The following is a 12,288-nucleotide window of genomic DNA, read 5'->3' as shown; positions in this document are numbered from 1 at the left end:
GTTCTTCAATCTACGCTTGGATGAACTAGATGTAGCTTGGCACAAAACTCTAGGCGCACAAATGTGCCAACAACTCCTATCATGTATATGTCTCTTTGTCTCTTTGATGACGGTTGTTAAATTTGTCTTTTAAGTGTTTTGGAACCCTAATAAACGAATCCCTAGAAAGCCTTGCCATCATGGGCAGAAAACTAAACTTGGAATTTAATTTACCTAAGGTTTGATAGATCGAGAGGTGTCGAGAAGGTATTGAGATCCATTAAATCTCGATAGATCGACAGGTATTGAGAAGGTGTTGAGATCTATAGTTTTAACTTTTCTTGAGCAGTTTCTTGAGTATTCTTGTGTTTTCAATAATACCACTTGTTAATCACTTGTTTTACTTCTTGAACACACTAAAAACTATTACTCAATTACATATAAAGTGTGTTTTGATTTTGAATATGCCAACACATAAAATATGACCCATAGAACAACAAAGAACAAGATTAAGGAAGAGAGCACTTTACTAATTTGGGATTAAAGGAGGCCAGGTATTTTGTGGCAAAGGTGTTTATGTGGTGACAAATAAGGAGCAAGAGGGGGAGGAGACGGGGTGAGAAGTTAGGGGAAGAGATTTGAATATGAATGAGTGGCTGGCAAATAGCTAGGCTGTATTTTTAACTGCGTTTAGTATAAGTTCAAGACACATAAAGGAATTTTTTATAATTTTTTTTCCTTCAAATATATATTCCTTCCATCTCATTTTGTTAGGCATGTTTAATAATAAAAAAAATCAAACTTTTTAATAGAACATCAATTAATCATTGTTATATATATATATATATATATGTGCGTGTGTGTGTATAGAACAGGTTTTCAACACTACCCTCCTTAATTTAAACTTTAGTGAAAATGGGGTATTTTGGTTTTTTAAATAAATTGAAGGGTATGTTAAAAAATTTATTTGTTTTAAAAAACAAAAAAAGACTATTAAAAAAGGATTTCAATTTTAAATTTCTCAAAATAGAACAGAGGATTAACATAACAATATAAGGTGAAAGGAATAATCACATATGTATATGAGTTATTATTCAGCAAAAAAAAAAATGTGTATGGGTTACTCAACGTGTTAAATACAAACACTTGTTGGACATAGGCACGTTGAAAGTTTCGGAATCTACGTGCTTCTTAGAAATAAAAAAACATTAATAAACATTTTACACAAAAATCAATGGTGCCTTTAATAAATACTATTGTTTACAAAAAATTAAGTCTCTAATGCATCTTGATCTTGAAATATTTTTATGAGTAAAATCATCTTTCTGCGTGTGCGGACAAATCCAACATTTTCAATTAGCGAAAGTGACGTTGTTACTTACACAGTAAAGGAATTAGATTATTGATATGTGTTTAATAACTTTAATTGTGTATGTTTATGATGGGTGACCGGCCGTAGCGGCAGCACAAGGATCTGGAGTTCATTACCATATTTGACTGGAATTATTTTATTTCACTTTCTTGGTGACTCAATACTTTCTATGTTTTCCATCAATTAGGTTCTAATAGTTTCATTTAACTCAATTGATAAAGCCCTTAATGGTTGAATAAGAGATCTAGGATTTAATCACTGCTTATATCAAAAACCGATTCGTGTATTGATCTGATGATAAAGAGCTATCATCAAGAGCAGATGCCATAGATTGAAATTCTCCTCTCTCTCAAAAGAAAAAAAAAGTTTTCATTTCTTGTAATTTGGATCCATACACAGTTACACATGCTTATTAAGTACTCCCTATAACTAAAAAAGTCATAGAATATGATAATGGTATTATTTACATTATTGTTATTATTATTTTTGATAATTTGATAGTTGAAGAGAGAAGATTTCAATTCTAATTACGTATGTTGAAAATATCAAAAAGTGCTAGTTGAGCGGTATGACTCTTCACCGGTTTAAAAACAAAGACTTGATGGAATAGAAACAAGATTTGAACAAGAAAATGTGGCAGTTCTGTAATTATCACAATATTTTTATGGTCATTTACTAATCATACAATATTAGAAAATGAAAAAAAAAAAAAATTGTGGGTTCTTCAAGATATCTATAAAATATTCCAGCCATGTCAATTCACATATCACCAATACGACTTTGGATCTAAATTTTCCATTATTTGAGTTTCATTTGATTGCATTCTAACTTAGGTAACACCTTCTATCTGTCAGTGGTTAGATTATTTTTGCTGCTAGTATTCACAACATACGAAGGGAACATTACAAGAATCTTTCAACATGAGTAGAAACAGTGCATGTGGTTCAAAAGAAAATTTAAAAATTTTGTTAAGTGAAGACTTGTTATAATAATGAAAGTAGAGAATAAACAACAATTTTCCAGGTTGTTGGGGTCCTTGTGGTGACCAAGTGTCAATTTTTAGATGGTTCATGGTTGGCCTTATTGGACTTTAGGTTTGTTTTTTAGAGTCAATTTCAAAACTCACACCTACCCAAGTAAGATCGATGCCTACCATTTTCACTTTTAAGCTGAATTCAAAAGAGAGAGTCCAAAATCTAAATTATGAGGCTCATTATTTTGTTGGATATTTTTAGGACATTAAAGTGGTAACATTACTTGCCATGTATATATGGAAATGGTTGTTGCTTGAAGTTCTAGGTCAACATTTACTACGTCAAAACCAACATTTTGGACCCATTCTCACCCTGGTGCGCGTTATAACACTCAGCATCACTATATGGGAATCCCCAGGGTCCCTAACCTTCTCTGTCACCATGGATTTTTTTTTTTTTCTTTTTTGATGATATATTTTTCTAGTGGATAAGTTCTATCTCAGTTCCTCAACTCCTTCTTCCTATTTTTCGTGATTGACAGTCAAATTTGCAATATTCACATGGTGCTAATGAGTTCATCATGTTGAATATCCAAATGATAAGTCATTCATACTCTTGGTTTTTATGAGTTGTAGCTATCCATTTTAAGTGGTTGTATGCAAGATGGTCATATGAGACATTTCTTTCGCAACATATTTTGTGAGAAATATATCTTAGAAGACCATCTCATAAGATAATTTTTTACAAGTGAGAAGGGATTTGAAATCTTAACAATGTGATCTAGCCATGAATTTAAAAAATGAAAATTTTCCAACTCCAACTATTTTTAGTCGCTGTGAGAATCACTCTCATGATCTTAGTTGGCTAGATTGGGATTCGCCAAGTTTTCATAAATCAATTATGCTACTTCTTTGGGGATATTTTTGTTATTTTGTGATATATGCAAAAAAAAAAAAATTATTATTATTATTATTATTATTATGGGTTTTCCTTTATTCTTGCGAGGGGAACAAAATTTCATTTGAACTAGTTAGAAAAAGATCTTTTCCTTGCATTACTGATTTCACAAAAGGCTTGGATTGAATCCTAATGGAGAAAATTGCAGTTTGGGTTCGGCCATTTGGAGCTCACATGGTTTTATTTGGGTCTTGTTTACAGAGTAGATGATATTATAATAACACTTTAAATGCGGTTTTTCATAAATTCCTGTAAATTCAGTTATATAAGAACAATTATGCTCTAGCATAACAGCAGCGTTTGTAGTCCAACGGTTAGGATAATTGCCTTCCAAGCAATAGACCCGGGTTCGACTCCCGGCAAACGCATGCTTGGATTTTGTTTTCAAATGTATTTCTTTTTGGCTTTGAGACACTAAAATGCGTTTGTATCCTTTTGACGTCTTAAAGAACCTTTGCATTACAGAGTCATAGATTTTACATTAAGTACAGATCTATACTTTAACTGGAGAATCGATCATGCGGAAACAAAAATATTATGTGTAAATTTTAAAAGAGCCATTATTGGACCTCATTATGTCTATGTCACAGCAAGTCATATTGGACCTCAATCTCATCTACCGATGCCATAGATGATTGAAGCAATGCAGAGCCACTGTTAGAGCCAAAATTAGTGGTTGTCGAAGTAGAAGTAGAACAATTAGAAGAGACCAATAAGTATACTCCACTAGGTCGATTTCCTGGTAAGTTCATTATGGGCTCGTTTGGGTTCATAAGAATATTCACCACTTTTCTCATCTTGGGCCTGAACATTGAATCTGGGTGCAAACATGCAAGCCCAACAATCAATGTCCTCTTCACTTGCTCCTCATCAAATTTGCCTTCAAGCTTTTGGTCCACACACTCGAGCAATACATTTTCCCCATATAAATTCCATACATGGTCTAATAGGCTATGTTTATCCATGATACCCTTTGCTCTTTTCCCACACACAACTTCAATTACTACCATGCCAAAGCTATACACATCAGATTCTGGTGTAGCCTTTCCTATGAAACCTATTTCTGGTGCTAAATATCCTGGAGTCCCAGTTAGCGTTGTTGTAACTGAGGCATCATTTTGGAGCATTCTTGCAAGACCAAAATCACCAAGATGAGCATCAAAATCAGAATCTAACATTACATTGTTAGGCTTAATGTCTTGATGAACCACAGGGTTACCACGTTCTTCGTGCAGGTACAGTAATGCCAAGGCCAACCCTGTTAATATTTTGTACCTAGTTCTCCAGTCAAGAAACTCCTTTCCTTTGAAATGGTCTAGGCTACCATTTGGCATAAATTCATACACTAGGAGCAGATTCTCTCCCTCATGGCACCTAGGGGCGGCTTGATGCATTTGGGGGTCTAAGGCAAAAATTAATTATCTTGTTTCATATGGAAAATTACTATTAATTAACATAAATTTCGTAGATTTTTTTTTTTTTTTTTTTTTTTTTTATAGTTTAAAACACAAAAATTTGACAAAACTTTTTATATTTGATGTAGCAGATTGATGGTAGTAAGTAAAAGAATTATGTTAATGGTGAATTTAGTTAAAAACTAGTAAAAGTTTGCTAACTCGACTATTATGAAAATGTTGTGAATTTTGTGTGGATTGTTTTTTTTTTTTTAGAAGTGCTACATTCACAATGTTTTTCATAACAGATCTTAGGTGTTAAGTTACTTTTGTTTTCTATTTGAACCTACCACTAAAATTATTTTTTTGTTGTCAATAACAACCCTTAACAATTTTCTATTTAGGATTTTTTGTAAAAATGTTGTGAAAAATATTGTGGACATAGCATTTCTTCTATTTTTTATTTGTTTTTCATTAGATGAGAAAATATTATTTTATTTATTTGTTAATATTTCAGCTTAATTAATACCATTGGTTAAAATTTAGGGGGCATTTTTTTTTTTTTTTTTTTTTCACTTTGGGCCTTAGGCGACCGCATCAATGGCTTATACCATTGAGCCGGCACTGATGGCACCAACCTTGGAGTTGCACAATATTTGTGTGCCTCATGCGTCCTATAGTGCATATTTCTGCCATGTACTCTCTTTCGCCTATAGTTTTAGAGAGTTCTTAAAAAGAAATGTAAGCACAAAAAAAAAAAAAAATTAGGAATCATTTGCAAAAAATTATAGGAACTATATTACAAGTTAAATATTGTTTCAAATTACATGTGATCCACTCAAGGTGTAGCATTTTGTTAGAATCCTCTGGAGATTGTCTATTTTACAGTTAATATTTTATTTTATAAATCCAATAATGTATTTCAATTATGTGATACTAGATATATCTTTAAATTTATAATATTTAATATGGACTGAAATTGATCTATTTCAAAAGGAGAGGATCCTAATACTTACAAATTAAAGCATAAAATCAAGAAACAATGCAATAGAAGTAGAACAAGCTTTGTTTTGAGGTTGCTGAAATCTTCTTCACAGCTATGACTTTCGGAGGAACCGAGATAATACCTTTGTAAACACTTCCGAATCCACCCTTACCCAACAAGTTTTCCTTGCTGAAGTTGCGAGTAGCTTTTGAAAGCTGCTTGTACGTAAACATCTTAGGGGCATTTGCTGCATTCCTAGATCGACTTTCTATATCCAGATCTCTCTGATTTTTAATCCTTAGTTTTCTTAAAACAGATGGAAGAAACATGCAACTGATCAATATAACCAACAAAACCATGAAATTCGTTGTTACAATGATAACTATGGTCTTGATATTGTCCTTTTTTTCAAACCTTTTATTGGTGGGAATGGCAATGGCACTGATGTGAATGCCCAATCAATGACCTTATGGCTTTCTGAGACGAGCCCTGTTGAAGCCGTAAAGCCCACAAAAACGGAGTTTGGAACTGTGATAGACATGATTATTGATTGTTCGAGAACAGTCACTAATGGATTCCCAGAATATCCCAGTGAAATATGAAGCATATTTTTCCAACCATCGTAGTCAATTTGGACCTCGATATCTTGTCCACTTTTGAGGTTAATACTTAATGTTAGTGTTGTCAAGACTCTTTGCTGCAACTAGATTTGTCATGCTTGTTGTGTCAATGCCAATATGGTTTTCGTCTGGATCAAATTCGTTCTTGTAGGTGTCAAGCTCCACAGCTAGTTGCCGAACAATACCACCTACATTTCCATTTTATTTGACACTTTAAAATATGTTTTCAAATGAATTTTCCTAACAAATTAAACTGATCAATTGGCTCAGTTCCTTGTGATATAAACCTCCAAATTCGTTGTCTCTAGGGAGCTAGTATATGCTTAAATTCCAGGTCTATAACGAAGTCAAGAATTGGTTTTTGTTTTTCATCCATAGTAGTAGATTTTGGAGCTAAAACTTGTCCCCTACTACCATTTGTGTTTCATTTTCAATGCAGCCAAGTTTTACACATAGAAAAAAAAAAAAAATTGTAAAAAGAGGAGATTAAATTCAATGCAATATGAATTTGAATTTAATTGGAAGACCTAATATATACAACTAAGTTTTATCATTAAATGAAATAAAAACAATGTACCAAAATTAAAAAATCCTTAAAAAAAATCTCGCAACTAATTAGTATGAGAATGTCAATTTGCATTGATTATTGCACATTTGTTAGTATATATCGTTTGTACACATCTCTTATTTTGTATGTTTCATGTAAACATGCATAAAAATATATAAAAAATATGAACAACGGATGTGAAATAATGAATATTGTATATGTAAGTGTATAATACATAACAAGCGTAAGAATATTTTCCTTTTTTATGACCTATTTACCTAGTTGTCATGTTCTTTTTATCAATTTTAGGCGTCTTTCTATCAATTCTAGGCTTGTTTGATGTATTTTTCTATTCCAAATTCATGCAAACACAAACATTAAAATAGTAAACTATATGTTTTTTTATTCTACCATATACTTACCTTCGGTTGACCGATCAAGAAGTCCAAGATAGAAGCCCTGGCTATTTGGTGGCGAGGGATCATTATTTTGTGCAAATATAAACGCCATTCCATCTCCTGAACCAGTTGAATTCGGGAAGGTAGAAATTCTAACAGTGAAAATGGTTGAGATATTGGCTGGCCATGCAAGCACGGGGTGGGAATATGGAACCCGGCCAACCTCGTTTTGTAGCTCAGGTGTAATGCTCAAGTATCCATCGCCTGCAGTCACTGAACCCATATTGCTGCAGCTTTTGGAATTGAATGAGGGGAAAGAGAAGGTGATAGGGTCCATCATGGAGATCAAAGAAGGTTGAATAAGAAAGGCAGAGATGAAGAACAAAAGCGAAAGCATGGTTGTAGATAGGGAACACAGCATAAACCAAGGACAATTTCTTATGGGAAAATTAAATAGTTGGGACTGTAGTTCATAATTTCTGAAAAGATGAATAACTAGGAAATCTTTTTTTTTTTTTTGAGAATCAACTTCAAAAGCTATTATTAAGAAATTACAGCATCTGAAATAACAAGTTGTTCTATGTCCGATGGAACATGCTCCATCCACACAATTAAAGGAAAAGAAACAATTGCTCTCTTAGCCAAAGCATGAGCAACACAGTTACCCTGCCGCCTAGTATGAGAGAAAGAAAAGGTTCTAAGCGAACCCGCTATAGACATAATGTCTTTGATAATCTGACCAAAGGAAGGTTGGCTCCAATCCCTTGTCCGCAATGCCTTGTACACCACCTCCGAGTCCCCCTCAAATTCAGACAACAAGATGCCCAGCTCCACAATAAATTTTACAGCCCTTCTTGCAGCTAATGCTTCTAACAGCACCACTGACCCCGGATAGGAAATTTTTTCAGCAAGAGCTGCAATGACCTCCCCTTTTACATCCCGGACTACAACTCCGATACCAGCCTCGCCCGACTCACTGAACACCGCCCCATCATAGTTTGTCTTATATAACTCACCCAACGGAGGCCTCCACCTAATCCTCGCCTTGGATTGTTTAACTGCGGGCCTTGGAAGTTTCAACTGGAAGTCCGAAAGGTACTCCTTGGCTGCTGTGAAAATTCTTTCAATCGCCATGCCCTTCTCATTCAGTCTCAACCTATTTCTGTGGTTCCAAATATACCACGCCACAACTGCAAATAGCTCCAGACTTTCCTTCCGCTGCCCAACAAGATGAATAAGCTCCTGCATGTCTTGAATTTGAGGATGCTCTGTTCGGACCCAGCCGAAACAGGGGGTCCAAATTTGAAGTAACATCTCGCAACTCCAGATGGCGTGAAACGTAGACTCCTGGGCCGAGAGGCAAGCACAGCATTTTGCATCATCAAGAATCTTCCTCCTTTTCAAATTTTCCTTTGTTGGCAAAGCATTTGAACATACTCGCCAAAGGAACAGTTTTATTTTGTTTGGAACACGCAATCTCCAAATACGTTTCCAAAAGAGAGACTGCTCTGAACCGTCTGAGCTCGACGCGGCACTAGAGTCAACTTCTTCACACAGGAGCTTGTAACCCGTTTTTACTGAGTATTCCCCACTGCAACAGGCCGGCCATATTAGACAATCTTTCTGATCAGTCCAACAAAGTGGTATGGCTTGTATGCGTTCAGCCTCAAAACTCAGAAAATTTTGTCGTATCATATTTTGATTCCAGGTCCTTGTGTCCAGGTTTATGAGAGCAGCAACATGAGTACCAACCAATGTAGGCACAAGTGGAGAAACTACTTTGGCCGAGCCCATCCCAGGTAGCCAGTTGTCGTTGTAGATATTTATGCTTTTTCCATCCCCTATCCTCCATCTCATACCCCCCGAAATCACCTTCCTAGCTTTGAGAATACTCTGCCAAGCAAATGACCCTCCTGCCACTTTAGCTTCAAAGATCGACCCCCTTGGAAAATATTTTGCTTTGAACACCCGAAAAAAGAGGGAGTTTTGGTCTTTTAGTAGTCTCCAAACCTGTTTTGCCAACATTGCATCGTTAAATTTTCTCAAGTCTTTGAATCCCATCCCACCTTCGGATTTAGGCTTACATAAAACCTCCCATTTTTTCCAGTGAATTTTCCTTTGCTCCCCCTTTTGTCCCCAAAAAAATTTTCGGATTAAAGCTTCAATTTCATCACAAAGACCCCCAGGTAATTTGAAACATCCCATCGCAAAAGTGGGAATTGCTTGCACTACCGCTTTGAGCAAAATCTCTCTACCTGCTTGGGACAAGAGCTTCTCTTTCCACCCTTGGAGTTTGCTCCATACTCTCTCTTTTATATAGTTGAGACTGTCTTTCTTCTTCCTCCCCACCACAGCCGGTAAGCCAAGATACTTTTCATATTCTTTTATCTCAGGTACCGCTAAATAATTGGAGATTTGGGTCTTGGTGTCTTCTTTTACGGCTTTACTGAAGAAAATGGTTGTCTTCTCCCGGTTCAACTTTTGCCCAGAAGCTTTCTCATACAATGATAAAATATTTTGAATGACCTGTAAATCTGACAAAGAGGCTCTGCAAAACAATAAGCTATCATCTGCAAAAAATAAATGTGAGATTTTTGGCCCCCTCCTACATAAAGAAAAGCCCCTTATACCATCATCAGCTGATGCCTTTTGAAGCATCCTATTCAATCCTTCTGAACAAATCAAAAAAAGGTATGGAGACAAAGGGTCTCCCTGCCTTAGACCCCTTGAAGGTCTAATATCTCCCCTCGGCTCTCCATTCACCAATATTGAGTAAGACACAGTGCTAATACACTCCAAAACAAGAGACACCCACTTCTCACAAAAACCCAACTTCTCCAAAATTTTCACCAAATAAATCCACTCCACCCGATCGTACGCCTTACTCATGTCTAACTTCAAAGCCATAAAACCCCCCCTCTTGGATTTTTGATTCTTCATATGGTGCAAAGTCTCAAAGGCAACTAGAATATTATCAGTAATAGCTTTACTAGACTGAAAAGCACTTTGAGATTCAGAAATAATACAAGGTAAAATTTTTTTGAGTCTATTTGCAAGCACCTTAGAAATAAGCTTATAGAGAATGTTACATAGAGCAATAGGGCGGTAATCTGAAACTCTTACCGGACATTTGACCTTTGGAATGAGAGAGATAAAAGTCCGGTTTATAGATGATGGTATAGAGGCTGTGTTGAGGCAAGTGAGCACCGCTTCTGCCACTTCATCACCAATTGTCGACCAAAATTGTTGAAAAAAAAGTGGAGGCATCCCGTCTGGTCCAGGTGCTTTTAAAGGATCCATCTGTTTTAAGGCCATATCCACCTCGGCTCTCTCAAAAGGGGCCACAAGTTCAAGGTTCATCTCCTCCGTTACCACCACAGGAGTAGCTAATAGGGCTTCCTCAATCTGATTTGGTGAGGAAGAAGAAAAAAGATTCTGATAAAAATCCACCAGAATATTTGCTATACCATTCTCATCCACACACCTTTCTCCACTAGAATTCTCCAACGCCTCAATCCTGTTTCTCCTGAACCTGTGAGTAGCACGACTATGGAAATAGCGAGTGTTATTATCACCCTCATGTAGCCACAAAGCCCGGGATCTCTGTTTCCACATTTTTTCTTCTTTTGATAAAAGATCATTTATTTCTTTTTTCAGCCTAAGTACCCGATCCATAGACCTACCCGCAATTGCCGCCTCATCCGCCTTTCGTAATAATTCTTTTTTCTCCTTCAATAACCGGGTGATATTCCCAATCTCCACTCGGCTCCACCATTTTAGCTTTGCTTGGCAATGGCTAATCTTCCCTTCTACTCGAGCCATGGCTTGACCAGGAGCATCAAAAAGCCAAGCTGCCTCCACTGTATCCCTACACCCCTCTTCCTCTAGCCACATGTGCTCAAATCTCCAAGGTTTATTCCTAATCTTAGGAATTCCATTTAGACAAATGAGGATAGGCTTGTGGTCAGACGAACCACACTCTAAATGAACCACCTTGGTTGCTGGAAATTTTTCTAACCACTCCATAGTAGCTACTGCTCTATCCAACCTTTCCCATATTGTGAAGCCATCAGGGTGCCCATTACACCAAGTAAATTTCCCACCCACAAACCCAAGATCCCTAAATCCACATTCATCCAACACATCTCTAAAATCTTCCATCTGTCGTGCAGGTCTTTGTCTGCCCCCGATTTTCTCATGACTTCTTGTTATCTCATTGAAATCCCCAGCACAAAGCCAAGGAATAGAATTTCTCCTTTTTAAGCTTCGTAGGCAGGACCATGATAAATGGTGATTTTCTGTTTTAGACTCTCCATAAAAACCCGTGAACCTCCACTCATCCTCCTTCCCTTTATTCACAATACCATCTATATGATTTGGAGAAAAAGTACCTAAAGAGAAATCAATCTCCTTCTTCCAAAATATGACAATCCCCCCACCTCTCGTTTCTTGACAAACTTCAATCATACCACCAAAATTTAATTTAATTCGAATATCATCTAGCCTTGCTTTATCGAGCCATGTTTCGGCTAAAAACACAACTGAGGGATCTTGTGCCCAGATCAAATCACCAAGCTCTTGCTCTGTCGGTCGGTTCCCAAGCCCCCGACAGTTCCAACATAGGAGATTCATTGCCCTTGGCGGGGCTGCCCAGCAGCCTCCACCATTGTAAAATTTTTTTGACTGGTTTGAGCAACCAACTTTCTTTTCTTAGTGATCTCACCATTATCAACCTCCATCATACCCCGTTTAGAGGAAAGAGCGACCTCACCTGTATTGCATACTTCAACACTTTGAGCCACCCTTGCAACCCTTGTCCATGTTCTTGTTTGGGAGCCCCCCTTGCATGCACGGCCAGTTGAAGCATCCTTGGCATCGGGCTGAAGTTTTTCTTTTGTGCCTGAGTTTTGTGGATTTAAGTGATCCACGTGACCTCCACCAGCCTCATGACTTGATTCGGTCTCACCAGCTAAGTCAACAATTATTTCATTAAAACAGGTCCCCACGTCTGCCTCAGAGTGATTGGCTGCCACTTCCCTTACTTTAATCCCTGAGATATCAA

The 12,288-nt window shown here is 36.7% G+C and overlaps 1 non-coding gene and 1 pseudogene across 1 annotated transcript; one reads left to right on the top strand and one right to left on the bottom strand.

The window, feature by feature from the left end:
- Nucleotides 1-3,578: 3,578 nt before the first annotated feature.
- On the top strand, nt 3,579-3,650 carry TRNAG-UCC (transfer RNA glycine (anticodon UCC)). The gene has a single exon. It is a non-coding gene; the product is annotated as a tRNA-Gly (tRNA).
- Nucleotides 3,651-3,866: 216 nt separating this feature from the next.
- Nucleotides 3,867-7,623, bottom strand: LOC112009798 (L-type lectin-domain containing receptor kinase IX.1-like; annotated as a pseudogene).
- Between the last annotated feature and the right edge of the window lie 4,665 nt (nt 7,624-12,288).

Source organism: Quercus suber, unplaced genomic scaffold, assembly GCF_002906115.3.
Source record: "Quercus suber isolate HL8 unplaced genomic scaffold, Cork oak 2.0 scaffold_343, whole genome shotgun sequence".
Classification (NCBI taxonomy): Eukaryota; Viridiplantae; Streptophyta; class Magnoliopsida; order Fagales; family Fagaceae; genus Quercus; species Quercus suber.
This window is presented reverse-complemented; position numbering and strand designations above follow the sequence as displayed.